Here is a 20,577-nt window from a genome sequence, read left to right on the forward strand (position 1 = left end):
CTCTCAATGAATTGCCTGTCCAGGGGATAACCCGCGTCTATCTACACATGTTACAAAGAGCAACTAAACGCACCTCTGAAATTGCAGCTGCGCAAACCAGTAGTTTGCAGTTTACGGCGTGACTCTCTCGAAACCAGAAACGAAAACTGCAAAAAACCACACGTGATTGCGATGCGCAACAATGTTCGAAAGTGACGGCGGACTAAGACGGGGCAAAGTGTCATGCGCATCGCAACCACGTCACCATTGCGCCGAGTAGTATTAGAGGCGGCGTTTGAAAGATGGCTGTTCATAGAGCGCCGGGAATCATAAGGAAGAGGAGAGGTCCGACCCGTGGAATCCAGAGTGTGAGGCAGACACGAGCACAGGTAGATGCCGTTGGAACGTAGATAATCCAGACGTTGCTTTGATATAAGTCGTTCAGCTCCGCTTAAGCTTTGATTGTGGTTTTTTGCAGTTTTCGTTTCTGGTTTCGAGAGAGTCACGCCGTAAACTGCAAACTACTAGTTTGCGCAGCTGCAATTTCAGAGGTGCGTTTAGTTGCTCTTTGTAACATGTGTAGATAGACGCGGGTTATCCCCTGGACAGGCAATTCATTGAGAGTCATGTTTTGGTAATGTCTTAGATCAAAGGCACACATCGATCTCATAACACGAGACCACTTCTTTCTTGTTTTTCAGATAGATTTCTCTTCGCATTGTTCAGAGTCACACACGTATAAATCTCTGTGCTTTTCGTTTTCGCACAAGCAGATTAGCCGTTCCTGTAAGAACCCGCATCCCCACACGGTGTGCTCATTTTGCGAGTAAGTAGTGAGGCACATTGTTGCGTCTTTTTGTTCCAAGTAATTGTCGTGTCAGAGTTATTACATAGGCACACTGTTTTTGTCCCATAGAGCGGCTGAGACAATCCTCCACACTGGCATTTGCTGAATACGTCCATTTACACAAAGTTTCAGTTGGCCTTGAAGTGAGTATGATGCAATAGACTAGGGAGTTGAACCACCTTGATTTCTGTTAAAAATTCAACCACAGTACCCATTATGTATACAGTGACTTGCTATGGACCTAGCATTTTGATGAACCACACTCAGTTCAGTGATAAGATTTATGTTTTTTGCTCTTTTAGGTACCGCCCCCGACGAAGGGCCGGAGGGCCCGAAATGCATTGGGCAAGGGCAAGAGAAATGACTAATTCGTTGTCACAACTCAAACACTTATGATGAAATATTGTTGTTTGGATTAATCTGATTAATGCATTAATGTATTTTCGCACATGAATTGTATGTTATGCAATGATGATACTTGATGATTTCTAAGTAAAAATACGCAAATGTAAACAAAGGAACAATTTGTATTGCATTTCTTTGATATAATTTGATAAAACTTGGTGAAGAAGTTTCCATTGTGGATTTGCAACAGTGCACAGAGGGCAAGCGGTTCCGCTTGATTTCAATGCATGCCACTGGGGAACTGCCAAAGTCGTAATAAGGCCCTAAGTCTGGCCGCAGAACATCCTCCTGCTGGCAGCGACATAGTAACTGGAAGTGGTAAATACCTATGGTCTCTAGGTAGAACCAGTTAAACTTAAGATTAGAACTGTAACCAGCAGAGAAAAGAACAGGCATGATTGGGATTTGTGTAAAACAGACTCACCAAAGCCAGACCATATATGTGTTGGTTCCCACTCAGACTGATGACCTCAACAAGCGCCTACAGGCAGGAATATAAGGCGCTATTTTGGACACTAGGTAGTTCAGGGTGACTGAAAGGCGATTTTTAAATTCGTTATAAAAACCCGAATTGATTGCCATAAAAAAATGTCTAATGATAAGTCACATCTATTTTCAAGGCAAGTACATCATTTTTTTTCAAGGACAGCCAGATCCAAAAATATAACGCGGAAAATGTTGAACTTTTTTTTTTTAAAGTAATTTAAATGTGAGGACTAGGAGCAAGGAACGTTTGTTGAAACACGAACATCTTGTTTTCTTTGGACGTGAGCAGCGTGGCCTAGTTTTAAATTAGATGCAGTAAATCAAGCTGTAGAGATGCCACCACCTTGTTGCACTACAAGCACGGTCATCTTCCGATGCCCCAAGACGCGGCAGCAAAAATAAAGGGACGTACTGTGGAATATTCCAGAATCTGCTTAAAAAGTTAAGAGACTTATAAATCCTAAACTATCCCTTGACACAGCGCTCCCCTGGCTCACCAGAGTGTTAAAGTGAGCACGTAAAAAACACGTGAAGAAGGATCAAGGCAGTCATTTTAATGGCAATAATTTTAATTATATGCTCGGTCTTTGCGTATACACCTTTATGAGTTTATATTTAAAACGTTATTTATTTTTAGATGCAGTAGCACTGTATGAAAATCAGAGCCACTTTTTTTTATCGAATGCAAGGATATGATCTGAATATTGACTTTGGGAAGAGGCCCAACGCAAGCTTGGCGATCCTTAAAGAAGTATCAGCACATTTTTATTGGGTGCTTTGTGACCTGTCAAATATTTATAGTGTAAAGAAGTCATAAAGCTCGCTGGTGGTCCTGGCCTTGGGGCAGGCGGCACAGATCTGTGACAGCGGTGTGAACTGCACCACTGGGGCTCAAACTATGAGCCTAACAAGCATTGTTATTTTTAAGAAACACACCTAGTGCATGAATATGTACTTGTCTGATTTATGGCACACCAAGAAAGTTTCATCTGGAGTCTTGCTCTTTCCGAATTGTTCACATTCCAGTTACTGGACCGTTTTATGTGTATCCTTCTTAATTTTTGTGCCAAGGACCATACATTCATTTAAATGTATAGGAACATATTTCAACAGAAACTTAGCAGAATTGAAAAAGGGTTCTGCGGAGAGTAGTTTCCTTAAACCTTTAACATTCCTAGTGCTTGTCACAAAGGTAAACTTACACATGAGTAAATCTGCACATGTAAGCTTACGCTTACACTTTTGAGTAACTTTACTACTTTTGTCTATTCACCATTTACAAGTGTAAAGTTACTGAAAGTGTAGACTTATATGCCCCCAACCCCTGAGATAGGGGGTGAAATCAGTATAAACATCATATATACTAGCATAGATACTAGGAAATGACTTTACAACCATACTAGATGTTCTAAACACTTGTCGAGTTCCTCTGCAATCCGAGCGGAGATCTCCTTATGGTAAAGTGTAGCACAAGTCTGAAAAGTTAAATGTTAATGTGAATTCATTTTATATATGTATTTGAAATGTAGAATAATATAAAAAATGCTACAGCACTATTAATTATATTTTGTATTAAAATAATAATATAATCAATATTTGTATAATGAATTAAATTATTTTCTTTAAAAAAAATAATAATACCCACCTAAGGTAAAATATGTATATTTATTTGCTATGTATTAAAAGTTACTAAAGGTTATGTATTGAATTATTTAAATTAATATAGCATTTTTAAGTCATATTTTTTTAATAAAAAAAGTTGAATGAAATCATATATTTATCATTTGAACTATATTTTTTAAATATAAGATACATTTATATATCAGTTTAAAACATTTAAATACATTGATTTATTTTAACATTATTTCCTATTATTTCCCTACCACCATTAATTTCTATGAGAGGGTGCCACAGTATCTGTGAGTGGCCATGGGTGATGCTGGACTTACTCCATCTCAGAGCTGGAGTACATTTACAACCGTTTTGCATACTTTTGACTGTAGTAATGTTAGAAGTGCAATTTGAGAATAGGAAGGGCCTATTATTTTGTGGGTGGGTGCATGTCCCTTCTTAAGACCCCCCTCTAGCCCCCCCTTAACTTCTCCCCACTCCCTCAAACCCCTCCCTTTTACAATTTTAAGTATTCTCCATCTTTCAACTCTCCCATATTTACCAGGTTGGTGGCAGTCTCCTGGTACTGCTGGGACGCAGCGCGCTCTGGGATACACATTGTGTGGCATTGTAACTCCTTTTAACTTTGCTGAAGCATTTTATTTATCTCTGTTTGTTCTAGCTAGCAATTTAAAAAATATAATTGGCGAAATTCGTTTCCTTGCGGCGTTCTGCAGAGCTAAGGCAGGCGCTTAGCTCTTTTAAAGTCATCGCCGATACCAGCTTGCATTTAGTTGTTCCTACCTGCTGTGCAGAGCTCCCCTCCGCCCCGGTCCATCGCGGCTTTCCGGCCGATTGTGTGGAGGGCGGCTCTCTCACCCCGGCTACTCGTGCCGGTCCGGTGGAGTGCGGGCACCATATTGGGAGGAGCCTGAAGGGCACTGGGATCAGAGTCAGCGGTCCAGTTGCCCGAGGCTCCCTCCCATAAAACGCAATGTGCCTCAGGGAGCGCAGCGGACGAGCGCAGCGGGCGCGACGATGGCGCGCCTAAGGCAAGCCCGTCTGCGCCCGTCCGCGCGCGTCCGGGACCCGGGGCCACATACTCTGGCCAACTTTCACCTACTCTGCTTTGGAACTTGCGGCACTTAGACCGGTTGGTAAGTTATGCCCGAAGTTACCCTCGCATGTATTAAAACGTACTTCTCAACTGGGTATATCAAAAGCCACCATGGATATAGACCCTCCTACTACAGGTACATTACATGCAGGTCAGGGCATACCTAGCAAACAGAGGTCAGAGTTTCGCTGCATCTACCTTAACACTAGGTCTCTGATCAAACATCAGGTAGACATATTTCTTTTACTGACTAACGACCACCCAGACATGCTACTTTTAACTGAGACCTGGTGTACTTCTGACTCACTACCAGATATACTTGCCTCACTCCCTTCTGACTATTATATTCTTTCGGTCATCCGCCCGCCAGGAAAAACTGGGGGGGGGGGTAGCGGCCATCATTCGTAAAATTCATCAATTTAGAGAACTTCCATCGTTATCTCTTCCAGACTCTGAAAACATTGTTATTAAGTTAAATACTGATAGTGGAGCGCTAGTATTGGTTCTAGTATACCGTCCTCCGCAGTACATGGCCACCTTCCCTTCTCTTTTAGTAGAGCAATTGGCTTCTTGTGTTGTCAACTGCTCTAAGGTTCTCCTAATAGGGGATCTGAACTATTGGTTTGATAACCTCATATCGGACCCCCAAGCAGCAGAACTCAAAGGTTCATTAATGGATCTTAACCTGACACAGCACATCCACTCCCCTACTCACCAGAAAGGCCATAGTTTAGACCAAATCTGGACATTCAATCTGCCTTTACTCTCGCCCACCTTATACCCTTGTAGCTGGTCAGATCATTTTTTTATCCAATTTTCTTTTGTTATAGAAGGGTCGATTAAACCTAGGCCACAAGCGGGCAGACAAATTCGGAAGTGGAGGTCGGCGGATTTACCCGCATTCCTTAAAACTTTAGCCACCACCCTCCCCTCTCAGGATACGGACATAGAATCTAGTGACAAGGCACTTTCACAATGGCTATGCCAAGCGGCTAACTTACATGCCCCTCTAGTAAGTTTTCCTACATCGCGAGGGAAGGAAGCTCACAAATGGTTTACTCCAGAACTGAAGAAATTAAAACTCAGTATTAGACAGAAAGAAAGGAAGTGGAGAGCAAACTACCTACCAGAGGACAAAGAGATTTATTGCTTAGCGAGGAAACAGTACCAAAAAACGCTTTTAAAACATAAGACTGATTATTTTTCTGCAAAAATTATGAACTCCTCCAACAAATCTAAGCAGATATTTGAAATTGTAAATGATCTTTGCAATGATGATAGGACAACTCTTCCTATCATCCCTACACAAAAACTGTGTGACTCATTGAATGATTTTTTCCAGTACAAAATTATTTATATTAAACAGAATATAACCAGTTCTCTTACCTCAAGCCCACTAAATGACACATTTTTTAATCCTCACACGCTGGATAACATCTCTCCCATTGAGCCTAAAACTCTTTCGGAACTCATGGTCCGGGTGAAATCGGGATCTCCTGATGATATATGCCCCCCTCACATTTTTGAAGAGATAGGACTCGCTATCCCTCAGAGCGTTCTTTCTTTATTAAATGAATCACTTGCCCAGGGTAAAGTACCTAGTATTTTTAAACAGGCCCTGCTGATCCCTCTGATAAATCAAATATAATACTTTCTGTGAAATTTGTTAAATAAATTTGTATTATATGAAAATTGTTTTATTAGCTTATTCGTCCTGTACACTGCTCCACTATACACCACAATTGTGTTCCCACTATCATTGTGCTTTTGTACCTGATATCTTAGCAGGACCCTGAAGTTGCCAAGGTATTGTTATTTTGATTAATATTGTGCCCTGACCTAGGAACTTGTTACTAGACGCAGGGGGTCCCTTTCTTATTAGTACCTGGCTACATCTCAGCAATCCAGCTGTGTGGGTCTTGCTGGGGGTAACAAGAGGGCTAGTTGGCCCCCAAGGACCCTCAAGAGTAAAGTGGACTTCATCCCCCAACTATTAGTGCACCAGGAGGTGCATTTGCAGGGCCTTGAGGAAGGGTGCATGGCCTCCAACAAACTCTCAGCAATCCCAATTTATGGGGCTTACTGGAGGTAACAGGAGGAGTTGTTGGACCACAAGGACGTCCTTGGGGGCCAACTACCCCTCCTGTTATCTCGAATAAACAGGATTTCTAAGAGGTCTTCAGACGCCCGCCCCTTTTCTCCACCACTTAACAAACGTAGCTCAAGGTGCACTACTGGTTGGGAGATGAAGTTCCCTTTATTCCTGAGGCACCTTGGGGGCCAAGAAGCCCTCCTGGTGCCTACTGCACGTCCTAAACAGTGGGATTCCTGAGAGCTGGACAGAGGCCTAACCCCTTTGTCCACCACTCAGGGGGGTGTGAGAGGGTGTGTCAGAGATTTTGAGGATGATGTCATCAGTGATCTAATTTGAGATGTCATGATTGATGTCACTGACCATGTAATGAGTGATGTAATATGTGAGGTCATAAGCAGTGAATGGCGGGGCGCATGTTATAATTAGTTCACTAACTGCAAAGGGTGAATTTCTCTGGTTTGGTACGAGTGACACCCAAGTCTAACCTTAACGTCTCTGTAACCTTTGTTTTTTCCAGTGAATTTCCAAGTTTTTTTATTCCATTTCCTAACTATAACATCCTTCTAACCTTTTAATTTTTTTCATGTGATCAAGGCTCGGATGAGCCAAAACGTTATGGCGACTATGAAATAAAAATATTCCTTTTGCACCTACTTTTAGTCCGTGCCCGTTTTGGAAAAGACAAAGGAGGAGTTCCATTAGTCTCCCTGTATGCGGTCGCCAGTAGGTAGTTATAGTTAGGACCTAGGAAAATCGCAACATTCTATTCCCAATAACTTTGGCGCTGATTGACGAATCTTTGCGAAATTTTCAAAACAAATGGCCCGCTTAGGTCCTCTCCTATCTTGAAAGTTTTGGAGTGATTCGGCAAGCGGGGGCCGAGAAGAAAAGGGGGTCCCAAAACGTGTTTTCTCCATGCAATTTTCTATAGGAAACTTTAGACACAGCTACAGGCCGAACTGCTGAATGGAATTACACCAAATTTGGCAAAAGGTAGCCCTTGGTTCAGAAAGAGCACTTTTTGTTAAATGGTGTAAATCCGTTCTGCTGGGATATCATGAATCATGTTTGAGAGAAAATTATTTTCTCATGCTTTTCCCACAGAGGTTTTGAAGGTGCTCTATAAGCTAAACTGAGAGCATATTTTCTGTAAATTCACATTATCTTTCTCAGTCATGTGAGAATGAAGTCTGACATTCTCAGTAAAACATGTACATCCAACAAGGGCAGAGACTGTCAGTTGATTCCTTTGTGTTCTACTGCAGCTTCCCAGAGTGTTCTAAAGAACAACTAGATCAGCTGTGCGGAGGGGGAGGATGGGTATGGGTGGGGTGTTGTAAATCTGCTCGCCAGGATATCCATTCAGTAAAAGTCTCACCGGCGTAGAACCCAGAGGTATTATTGTCAGCGGTGGGAGGCATACAGAGGGTTTGATCTTTCTATGCAGGCCGTATTGTTGACATGTAAACGTAAGTTGTGGTGTCTTTTATGTATTCTTATCTTACTGCTGCTGACCACTGTGTGATTTTCTGGAGCATGTTTTTTTTACAATTAAAAGTTTTTTTTTTTTTTAAAGAACAACTAGATCGCTAACAGTCCTACTTATGACAAACGTATTGCACACCTGAAGCCATCTTGATTGGAATAAAGTGGTAACTCTTAAAACATTTCATTTAAAAAGAAACAAAATGAGAGGGTTCATTTTGCCATAGAAAGTATGATTAGTGATGCAGAAGAAAAATTAGGGCACATTTTGAGTGACTTCTCAAATCCTCTTCTATTTCATTAAAACATTCTGACATGCAGACTGAAAAATGCACTTTCAATACCAGCAGTAGACTTCCCAGGTGAGCAGTCGCTTTACTACAGTGATCTAATGATCAACTAGAGTGCTAACATTCAGAATTTATGGCAAATGTGTGACACATCTGAATGCCTTCTTGATGGAACCAAAGTAAAAAACTGAAAGCATTTCCTACTGAGGAGACTGCAGTAAATGAGGAAATTAGGAAACTTCATAACAAATAAGTCTTCCACGATGGCCACCAGAGACAAAAGAGCCCAAATGTAGTACAAATATCATCCAGATGTAGCCCACGTATAGCTCAATGACAGAATGTCCCAGAGTGTTCTTAAGAACAACTAGAGTGCTTACTGTCTTACTTATGACAAAAGTATGGCACACCTGAAGCCATCTTGATTGGAATAAACTGGTAACACTTAAAACATTTAATTTAAAAAGGGACACAATGAGGGGGTTCATTTTGCCATAGAAATTATGGTTAGTGCTGAAGAAAGAAAAATTAGGGCACATTTTGACTTCTCAAATCCTCTTCTATTTCATTAAAGAAATTCTGACATGCAGACTTAAATATGCACTTTTAATACCAGCAGCAGACTTCCGTGGTGAGTAGTAGCTTTACTACAGTGATCTAATGAGCAACTAGAGTGCTAACATTCAGAATTTATGGCAAATGGGAATAGCTTCTTGATGGAATCAAAGTAAAAAACTGAAAGCATTTCCTACTGAGTTGACTGCAGTAAATGGAAATTAGGAAACTTAATAACAAATAAATCTCCCAAGATGGCCACCAGAGACAGAAGAGCCCAAATGTAGCACAAATATCACCCAGATGTAGCCCACATGTAGTCCAATGACAGAAGTGTGCAAGACACTTTTTATTTTTTGTGTTTTTGCAGTGTTATATAGTGCAGACTTGTCAGGTATTAGAGTGCTTTACATGAGCATTGGTTACATCACACAAGAAGAAATTCATTTTTGTTTCAGGCATGGGGATTTTAAGTGATTTGACCAGAATCACAGAATGTCGAGCTAAAGCAGAAACTCCAACCTGGTTCCCCAGTTGGAAAGTCTGCAGCTCTGGAAGTAACATCATGTCCTCTCCCCTAAGTGCAACATTTAATCAAGTGGTCAACTGGATAAATAAACATAAAGATAACAAATAATTTAAAAGTGCTTTGTCGCTATTTGAAAACTCAGAAAATATGTCCTCATTTTAGTTTTTTAGAGCACTAACCATAATTGTGATGCAAATAAGACCCTCTCATATATGTAATTTCTAAAGGAAATGCTCTAGGTATTACAGTTTTGATTACATCAAGATGACGTCAGGCGTTCCACACTTTTGTAATAAATATAGAATGTTAGCAATCTAGTTGTTCATTAGGATACTGTTGAGAGTGAGAGGCCAGGGGCACATACTCTGAAAATTGAAGGCAGGTAGGTGGGTCCAGAGGCAACCATTTGACCTCACTGGGCAGGCAGGAAGGGCAGTGGCAGCACAACAGACTATGGAAAGCAGTGGAAAGGGGGGCAGGAGCAACAAACCAACAATACAGGACTGGCACGAGAGGATGTGGCAATATAATAGACCATTATGGGCAGAAGGAAGAGGCAGTGGTAGTACAACCATACATGCCAACAGACCTGATTCAGCCAGGAAACGTCCAATGTTTTTAAGCCCAAAGGGGCTTTATTTGATCTGTCTCCTGTCTACAATCTCCTCTTTTTCAATGTAAGTCAAAGGGGAAAATCAATACCCCAGTTTTTTTCAAAATCTCCCTCTTACCAAGTTCAAAATGTTAGCAAGTATGGTACATTGGATCATGGAAGGCAGGAGGAGACATAGACTCGGATAACAGAGGACAGGAGGGACATGGAGAGGTGCACCAAACTGACCCTACAGGGCAGGCATCAGGGTTAGCAGCAGCACAATACACCACACAGGCCATGCAGTATGGGAGTGCGACACAACAATCCATAGAAAGCAATAAGGAGGGGACAGGACCATGCACATGGACAACAGAGAACAGAGGGGAAAGAGGCAATGGTAGCAAGCTGACCAGAATGGACAGACTGGAGAAAACGCTACAGCATAACAGACCATAAAGGGCAGGAGGGACGTACCAGGGGCATTACAATGGAACAGACAAGCCAGTAGGGAGGGAATAGAGGTCTGCACATGGAAACAGAGGGCTGGGGGCAAGGGGGCAGGGCAGGAGCAGCAAGATGACCATGGAGGTCAGGCAGGATGTGCACTAGAAGCAAGACACAGCATGGAGAGCAACAGTGAGACTATAATGGCATACACACAGACCATGGAGGGAAGGTGGGAGGGGGGTCAGGGGCAGCTAGCAGACCACACAGGGAAGGTGGGAGGGGCTGTGGCAGCACAGAAGACCATGCATGGCAAGCGGGAGGGTTAGTGGCAGCACAATGGCTATGATTGGCAAGAAGGGAGATGCAGGGGAATGCACAAATGACCATGGAGGATAGAAGGGAGGGTCAGGACCTGGGCACAACAAGAGAGTTCAGGGGAAGGGGCCTCACAACAGACCACGCGGGGCAGTCAGGAGGAGCAGTTGCAAAACAGGGAGGGCAGAAGGGTGTGGCAGTAAAATGGACCATGGAGGACAGGAGGAAGGGGATAGGGGCATGGAATGTGGACAGGCAGGGTGGAGGTGGCAGGGACAGGTTACAGTCATCTGACAATGCTAGGCAGGTGGGAGGGGAGTGGCAGCTCAACAGAACACTCAGAATAGATAGGAGTGGCAGGTCCACAGAACATGGTGGGCAAAAAGGATGGAGCAGGGGCATGTACACAGACATCGGAGGGCAGGGGGAAGGAGAATAGGGGCAGCAAGCTAAGCACAGAGGCTAAGCGGGAGGTCAATGATGGGGCATAAAATTGGGCAATGGAGGGCAGGAGGAGTGGACTGGTACATCATGCTAAATGGAGAGCATTGGCAGCACATCAGACCATGCATGGCAGGAGGGAGGAGGCTAGTCCATGAATTCGGACAGCAGAGGATAGGGAGGAGGTGGATGGGGCAGCAAGCTGACTGTTCAGAGAAGGCGGGAAGGCCAGTGGCAGAACTACGACCACACAGGGCTGTAATAAGGGAGCAGGGACATGGACTTGGACAATGGATGGCTAGGAAGAGGGAAGGCAGGAACAGCAAGCTTGGGTGGGGGCAGCACAATGCCAGACCCTGCTTCCAACTTAACTTAAAAAAAAACTAGAAATTTGCTGAAAAAAACAAATATTACAGGGACGATATAGTTAGACTCAGATTTCACTCATACACAACCAGTGAAATTCAGCAGTTATAGTTACCTCAGGTAACTATAACTTACGCACCTGCAATGTACTGCTAATGACCTCAGACATTACATCATTCAAGTCAAGTCAAAGTCCTTTATTCAGTTTTCATAAGTTGGTGGAAAACCATAAAAGTACATAAAACAATACATTACATATAAATTCATCACATTTAAAATCACAAAATGTTACAAAGGAAATGACGAGCGAACAAGGAGATAAAATACAAGGATAAAAAAGACCCACAAGTTTGTTAGTGCAATTTTGAACAGTACCGAATTTTAGTCGAGGTTTGATCTGTGCTTAATACAAAACTTGAGATAACAGGCAATATTTTAGCATAACAATCTGCCTCCAAGAATTGCAAGACAAGAAAACTGGGGCGACATCTACGAAGACCCAACGTTTTTAAAATTGGTAATAACCAATATTTCCTGGGTTCTTTATAAAATTTACAAAATAAGGCTGTATGAATTGGGGATTGAGAAGATACATCGTCACAGGGGCAAGGCAATTGGTTCGTAGACCAATCATTTATTTGGGGAAAAGTGACCATGCGATAGAAGATATTGAACCTAAAACGAGTCAATAAAAATCTTTCATAACCACTCAATTTGTATGTTAAATAAGGTTGCATGTCAAAGGTAATCTGAATACTTAGCAAATGCTGAACCGAACATTTGCCAACCTCAATGGTTAATCTTACTTGGTCTAAATGTGACAAACATAACTTTTTCAACTCCTTTCTCGATAACTCTGAAATCGTTAAAGGGGAGTGATAGTATTTTTTCAGGCCCAAATCATATAAAAACGTTTTAACATAAGCAAGCCAACCGATCATGTACCCATTTTCAAGCGAGAGGCAGTCGCGCAAAAGGCTTCGACATAATTCAGTTTTTGTAGACGACCAGACGCGATGCCTCAAGAGAATTGGTTGGGTTTTGACAATGTCAGAAAGATACAGCAATCACAATTCCAAGTGGCATGAATAAGTCGAAGCACTCTGTGGGACTGCAAGAAGAAATCGTAGAAAACTATTCTCAACTTTTTGGAGAACGTCCACCTTTCTGTATCCCCAAACCCCAGCACCATAAATAGCTAAGCTAATACATTTCGCTTGGTAAATTTTAATCATTTTGGTTGGTGGCCTTTTTCCTAGCCTCTGTGCAAATGCTACAATTGCAGTAGTAGCCCTCAAAAAAAGCAATTTTCTAGCCTCGATGGCCTGTTTCCAGGAGGACTTATCATCGATTAAAATCCCTAAATAGGGGTATGTGTGTGTTTTCTCCAGTTTTGTATTTCCAATAAAAATATCCCTCACTTTTTTGGGTCTAGGTCCCGAGTGCATAACAAATGTTTTTTTAATATTAATTCTGAGGTCCAACCCGGCCATAAAACTTCGATACCTCTCAGTTGGAGTTCCAAAGGAGTCCTAGCTGCGATCACAGCGTCATCGGCGTAGCGAAGGGCCGGTAAGGGCGTGTTCCAATATAGGGCAGGTCCTAGCTCCCTTCTAGCATAGCTAGTTCCAAACCGTTGGTGTAAAGGGTGAAAAGGAAGGGAGCCAGCACACCGCCCTGCCTTACCCCCCTCTCTACGCCCAATGGTGCCGTGAGTTCCCCCATCAAACCGTACCTCACTCTTGCCGTAGCTCCGGAATAAAGTTCTCGTAAAAAAGTGACAAGAGATAATTCCACTCCCATTTCTAGAAGGATTGACCATAATTTGGAATGGCTTACGCAGTCAAAAGCTGCTGATAAATCAACATAAGCCATATGTAAATGGGCACCCTTTGTGCTAACATATTTGCCCACCAGGAGAGACAAATTAAGGGCTTGCTCTACTGTGCCTAGTCCTGCTTTACTCCCGTACTGGAGGTCAGATACTATATTAAAATCGTTCGCCCAATTCTGACGGCATTCCAGAATTATGTGTCCGGCTACCTTACCAAGAGAATCTAAGAGGGCGATAGGATGATAACACGATGGACAATGGCGATCTCCCTTCTTACATCATTCATGACATGGTCAGTTACATCACTCATGACATCACTCATGACATCTCACATGAGCTGTGAATGGAATGGAACTATAATCGCTAGAACTTTATTTAGGGATAGTATGTGTATATTAACACCCCTTTTTTTTCTTTTCTTTTGTGGAAGAACTATTATAATACCCAACGTGCCCAGATTAATATGGCCGATAGCCTTTCACTTTAAAGTAATGTGTAGACCATTGTTTATGTTGATGTTTGCAATCCTAAGTATGTTTATTATAAATAAGTCACATTGACGAACATACAGGTATGGCGCTCACAGGGCAAGATATGCTGAAATGACATTGTGTGCATATTAACACTTGTTTTCTTTTCTGTATTGTATCAATTCCTGAATTTTCACATTGTGACCAGGCCAATATGGCCGCCAGCTTTTTGGATTAGTGTAATATGTAGTCCTTTGTTAATGTTGTCAACTTTAGGCATTTGTACATTTAAATAAGGATGCTACAATTACGTCTTGTATCGTTATCAAGTTTCGGACGAGCCGAAACGCATCGATCACGTCCTTTGCAGATTAAATACTTCCAAACTACAACCTGAGTGCTGATTCCTTCCTTGTAAGAGTGAGAGGAGATTAAATACATATATATAAAATTCACTGAAAAAACACAAGTTTCAGGGACATTATAGTTAGAAATTAGCAGTTAAAAAACCTCAGAAATTCACTGAAAAAACCACAGGTTTCATGGACGTCATAGTTAGTTGGACATTTCACTCGTACAAAACAAGAGAAATTTGGCCGTTATAGTTAGTTGGCTAACTATAACTCACGCCCCCGCAATGCACTGCTGATGACGTCACATATTACATCACGCATGACATGGTCAGTGACATCACTGATGACAGCACTGATGGCATCTCAAATGACATCACTGATGACATCATCCACGTGATCATCTGATGCACCACCTCACACCCTAAAATACAGACTACCATTCTCGAAACCATAGACACACCAATACTAGTACAGCTACAATATTCTGTGCACTATGAATGCAGACCTCTAACCAGCTACATACTATTGATACGGTCTTCTAAATACCCAGTTAGCACCAATGCAGTGTAGGAATCCTCCTGTCTGTCCCATGCATTTCTCTAACCACCCATCCAGCACTATTTACTTATCCTATTACTCCACCAATACCTAAGCACTTATAAATTCACTATACACTCTGTTTGTATTACTGTAATTATTCTAGTTACTAGTCATGAACTTATAGAATGGCCTAGCTACTAACACAAGTAAAGCTATAATATTCTGTGCACTATCCAAGCAGACCTCTAACTAGCTACATACTATTGATACACTCTTCTAAATACCCAGTTAGTACTCATGCAGTGTAGGAATCGTCCAGTCTGTACCATGCACTTCTTTAATCACTTATCTACCACTATCTACTTATCCTATCACTCCACCAATACGTAAGCACTTATACATTAAGTGTTTACTCCGTTTGCAGCACTGTCATCATTCCAGTTATTAGTGGTATTCTTATAAAATGACCTAGGCACCAACACAAGTACACATAAAATATTCTGTGCATAATCCCTACAAATCATACATATATTGATTCACTCCATTAAATACTGAAGTAGTACCCATGCAGCGTAGGATTCCTCCTGTCAGTCTCATGCAATTATTCAATCACCCATCCAGCACCCTGCGCCACCAGTACGTCACTTTTTGTAAGGTAGTGATGGAGCCAGGCACTCCTTCATATTTACAAGGAGAGGAAAAGCCACCCTGCATGGTTTTTCCTCTCTTTGTAAATACGACCCCTTCATACACAGAACTTTTCGTTGAAGGGGCGTTCCATAGGTGTTGCTGTGGGAATGATGCTATTTATGGTGGCATTGGTAGTAGTAGTATTGGTGCTGGGAGTGGTGGCATCGATGTTATTGTTGGCATTAATATTGCATATTGGTAATGAAGGTATGGGTTGTATTGGTGTTGGTAGCTATAAAAAAAGGAATGCTCTCAATATATGTAAGAGAATAAGAATTGATTGTGATAAAACGTGTGACTGAGTGCTCTTTTTGATACAAAATAATCCTTCATGCATTGCAACGCAAACATCCATATGAAGCAAAATGACATAACTAAACAGGTAATAACATGATGAGAGAGAGAAAAATACCTCTATAAACCCGCTACACTTAGGGCCTAATTACGACTTTTGGCAGAGTGGCGGTGTGGTTGCTGCACCACCACTCCCCTGAAGGCCTCTGCTGACTGCCAGATTACAACCACTTTTGTAGTCTGGCGATTGGAGGGTGTGGCGGTTTCACTGCAGTACGTCTTAAAAATGCTGCAGTGCCTTTGAAAGAGGCACTGCAATGGCAACACCACATGGGGTTCCTGCACAGCATGGACTTGAAAGTTCATGCTGTGCAGGAACCTGGGTCCAGGCACACAGTGGGGCACAAGGTGTGCCCTCCTGCATGCATCCCCAGGCTGAGTGGGCACAGGGGGCCCTGTAGGGCCCCCTTTGCTTCGGCACCGGTAGCCTTTTCAAGGATGAAAGACCTCCATGAAACGTCTGGCTGTCCTGAAACTTGTAATATGCATGGCATTGCTGCAGAGGCACAACTTACATGTTACATAGCCCCAGACTGCTGGGCCACCCCTAAGGAACAAGAGTTCCCTGGTAGAGCCGGCGGTCCAATTACAGTCTGACTGCCCAAGTCGTGATTGGGTGGTCGGTCCGGAGGTGCAGCAGTGGCTGGACTGCCACTGCCCCACCCCCACAGGTCTGATGGTCCTCAGACCACCAGACTCATGATTTGGCCCTTAGTACTGAGTCCTGTCCCAGTGCGAGGCAAGTCCTTTCCTGCATACACCTCTCCTGGTCTCTGTATGCCCCTCGGGAAGGTGATGCCCCTCCAGAAGGACGCGATCCTTGTGGTAGCCTCTGGTTGAAGTTCACAGAGGAGAACCCGTAATTCCAGAGATTAAACAACGTCAGAGTACAACCACAAAAAGGTAGGACTGCAGATGCGCACTTGCCTTTTTTATGGAAAGAAAAGAAAAGAGCAGGATACTCGAGAGAACATTAACATTTTGAGACATTGAAAAAATTATTGAAGGTGACAACTTTGGATTTGAACCATCCAGTTCAGAATGCATTTTCCCTAAAGAATTTAAGAAAAATGAACGCTCTTTAATGTATGATGTAAACTATGAGAAAAAAGGCCCTGTTGAACTTCAAACAGAAAAGGTACTTTGTAGAGTAAGGGGATGAAATAAAAACTGAGTGGATATCTCTAAAAGCATTCAAAGCTATTGTGATCCAAGAGTGAGTGAGACGTAACCGTGAATTGGTTACGAAGGATCGATTGGTTTACTAAAAAGAAAAGTATGAGTACATTTTGAGACAGATAGTTGGCGTGATCGCTTGCTGTTTTGTTCTTTCCAGATTTCACACAAAAAACTTCAAGCTGAATTCCCTAGAAAGTGAAGACAAATTCTTAAGCTTGCTGATATCATCTTAATGTACATGTGAGAAAGGTATAGAGGCAGAAGATTTTGAGTGAGTGATTTTGGAGTATGGAAAAAAACTAGAGACCTCAGTAATTGTTGTTTCATTTCTTATTACAGATCTCCTTTCCAACTGATCCAATCCCCGTGACTCCTACCCCTCACCTGGCCTCTATCTGGTGTCCTGTTTCTTTTGTGGAACCAATCACGGAATCGTTGCTGCCTGGTGGTACTCTATTGAGCATCACACTATTTCTGAGGATCATATCACCACATCCTTACAATTAGTTCTAAACAGCTCTTTCAAATACAGTTACAGAATGCTAAGTTGAAGTTCCTTGTAAATCCATTTATAGAAAGTCTCAAACCCATGACCTGAGCATAACAGCATCCCTATAGAGAGCAACTGTGCTAAAGATACACACACTTTTTGTTGACTGTTTAAGGTACAATTCAAATGTCCTTGGGCTCAAACGTATTAATAGTGCTCCCAATGATTCCACCAACTATCTAAAATAGATGGAAAGACCTTGTTCAGTTTTAATTTTAATGTAAATTTCTTCAATACAAATTTAAATTCAACATTCCTCATAATTTAGTTTTGTAGAGCCTCAAACCTATTACCTGGACATAAAAATATCCTGTTAAGAACTCTTACACTATGATACGCACACCAAGTTTAGAGGCCTAATGTATTTGCAGTACTGTTAGGTATGTAGTGGGAACTTAGAGAGTGGGTACACTCAGGTGAGTGTGTTGCTAGAGAGAACTTGTGAGTCTTATGAGTTCCTCTCATTAAAGAACCAGACAGCTAAAAATGGATAGAGGGTGGTCACCAACCAAACTCTTTATTAGAGGCCTTTTGCTCGCATCCCTGAAAACAATAATCCTAAAAGATGTTTGAAGTGCAAGTCTTTAGTAAACTGGTCAGGGGCATTTGTCAGGACAGGTCACCGTCTATTTCAATTCTACCCTATACAGTGTTAAGAATTAAACTACTATGGGAATAGAAGGGATAGAAAGAAAGAAAACACCTGAATGTTTCTGGTGCAAATGCAGGAAAAATGGACCACTTGTCATCTAATGCATTAACCACCTAGCATGACTGTAAACTTTGCAGTGCTTGTTTTTTATGATTGCAGCTAGCCCGCTACCCAGGTCAGTCTGTTAAAAAGGGAGGGCATGTCAGTTTTCCTATGAAGTTCCTCTCTTTCCCCATTTATTCAGTTAAACCTCTGTGGAATTTATTTTATAGTATTTATATTTATGACATCGCTACACCATTGAATACTTCCTCGAACTGTTATGGTTCACGCATAGCATTGCCAAAGCCAAAAGATCTGACTTATAACTAAAAAGCCAAGCCCAGCCTATTGCTAATGCTGCTTATGCTGGTGTGCCCAGTGGCTAACGTGCTCACTGCATGGACATAGGGATCTAAATTGAGCTGGTCCTTGATAAATGAGTGTCAATCCCTTCACCTTCACTATTTTTTGCTATGGATTCCTTCAATTCAAGGGCTTCCAGGTGGGGTGGGTATTGTGTTAGTTTCTTCACTTAGGCACTGATCATTAGATGTTATGCTGCAAACAAGTTCGGCACTCAGCACATACTACTGTGCATCACCGAAGAGCTCATGAAGAGCGAAACACGTGACTGTTGCAAAGAAAAAGAAACACTGAAAGAAACTAAAAGTTATCAAGCTAAGAAACTGAAATATTAGAAGAAACGCAAAGTTATTAAGCGTTACTTCTTTAGAAGACATGCAACTTTGCATAGACGACCACGTTGACCAGAATGCACTGGGAGGGCTGCTGGGTCGTTTCTCATTTGAAACCCACAGCTGAAGGTTATTGGTGAGTGCCAGTCCTGTGTTGTGTGCAGTCACGTGGGGGTTGTAGTAGTAATACGGCACTCACGTTTTTAAAGAATTTATATGTTCTTCTTATTGCAACAAGATTTTAAGAATGTAAGGTGGCTGTGCGCTCTTAGGTCATATTTTTTATGAATCTGTGCCATTCTTTCCAGTAAATTGTTTCACCACACAATATAAGGTATGAGTCAGCCCCAACGGAGTAAAGAACAACGTCATAAAAACACAGCAGCCAGCCCAGTAATATCTGTGGCACCTTCACTCAATTATAGCTTTCAACCTATACCATTCTGCGACTTAGTTTCATTTTGTAACTTCTAAGAAGCTGCCTTCAAACCCAAACCTCTGCGGGCTACAAAACAGAGATTGCGTAAATGTGGTCTAGTTTTACTCGGTTGATATGAAAGCCGCAGACATAAAACCATTTGAGCTGTGCTTGTGAATGAACCAGTGAACCCAACACATTCCGGCTTTGGAATGCAAATATTCCATCCTCCCTCCTGGATTTGCCTCATGTAAACTGCTAGAAAAGTAGCATAATAACAATTTGAGCATCGTTAATTGGCTTTACCAGCCCTTTATGTTATGTGAATGTATCAATTGTGCTTTGCTGCATCTAAGGGAAGTTGAGAAATGCCAGGCTCTTGCTGGTCTAAGAGAACTGTTTAAAGCATTATCGGGATCCCAGTGGGCCTGCTCCAGTAATCCATAATTTAGAACTGATGTCTGGGTGCCCACGTATAACCACACATGACTCACTCGAGTATTCACCACTGAATTGCATCATGGCCGCTGGAATCCCCCAGAGTCTATGGCATTTCCAGACCTGACTCACCAGGCCCTTGCAAACCTCTCCTGTGTCATACCTTTCTGTCAGATCACCTTCTGCATGGTGTTCAGCAGCAAGAATTCATAGAAGCCTTTTTGTTCAGCATGAAGTGTTACTCTGGGTTTTCCCAGGTTGCACACTTTCATATAAAATAATTTAATAAACGCAATTTTAATTGCTGTTTGTGATCAGTTTGAAAATTTAAATTGTGACTTATGTACAAATTATGTGTGGTGAAAGGGTCCAACAGACGGCAGGCCTGAAAACCTGCCCACTTTGCTTCAGAGCGTGAGTGACCAGATCTACCTTTAGCGCTGCGCATCACACCACGGCAGGAAAAAGACTGCCTTTCCCCACTCACCCACCACCGAAAGGGTTAAAATATGCAGCTTGATTGCACCTCCAACCAGAATGAAGTCATCATGGAGAGTCAAAGATTCTGAGCTCTCAAGCAGTGGGCAGATCCCTGCCAAGACGGGCACATAAGCCCTAGGCTCCCGCTCTACATTACTGAATTGTTATGTTATGTTATGTTGTATTGGATTTATAGCGCGCACAATTACTCTTGAGTATCCTGGCGCGGTATGGTCTCAGACGTGCGGCTAGAAAAAAAAAATTAAGAAACCTGTTTTAAAAGATGAGTTTTAAGACGTTTCTTAAAACAGCGGAAATC

General features: G+C 42.1%; 1 long non-coding RNA gene across 1 annotated transcript in view; it reads left to right on the plus strand.

The window, feature by feature from the left end:
- Positions 1-20,376, plus strand: part of LOC144761304 (uncharacterized) — a 315,977-nt gene extending 295,601 nt beyond the window's left edge. Inside the window, exons 4-5 of the long non-coding RNA XR_013595665.1 lie at positions 17,141-17,232; positions 17,323-20,376. This is a non-coding gene — a long non-coding RNA (uncharacterized LOC144761304). The remainder of the gene's footprint in view (positions 1-17,140; positions 17,233-17,322) is intronic.
- Positions 20,377-20,577: the final 201 nt, after the last annotated feature.

Source organism: Lissotriton helveticus, chromosome 6 (assembly GCF_964261635.1).
Source record: "Lissotriton helveticus chromosome 6, aLisHel1.1, whole genome shotgun sequence".
Taxonomy (NCBI): domain Eukaryota; kingdom Metazoa; phylum Chordata; class Amphibia; order Caudata; family Salamandridae; genus Lissotriton; species Lissotriton helveticus.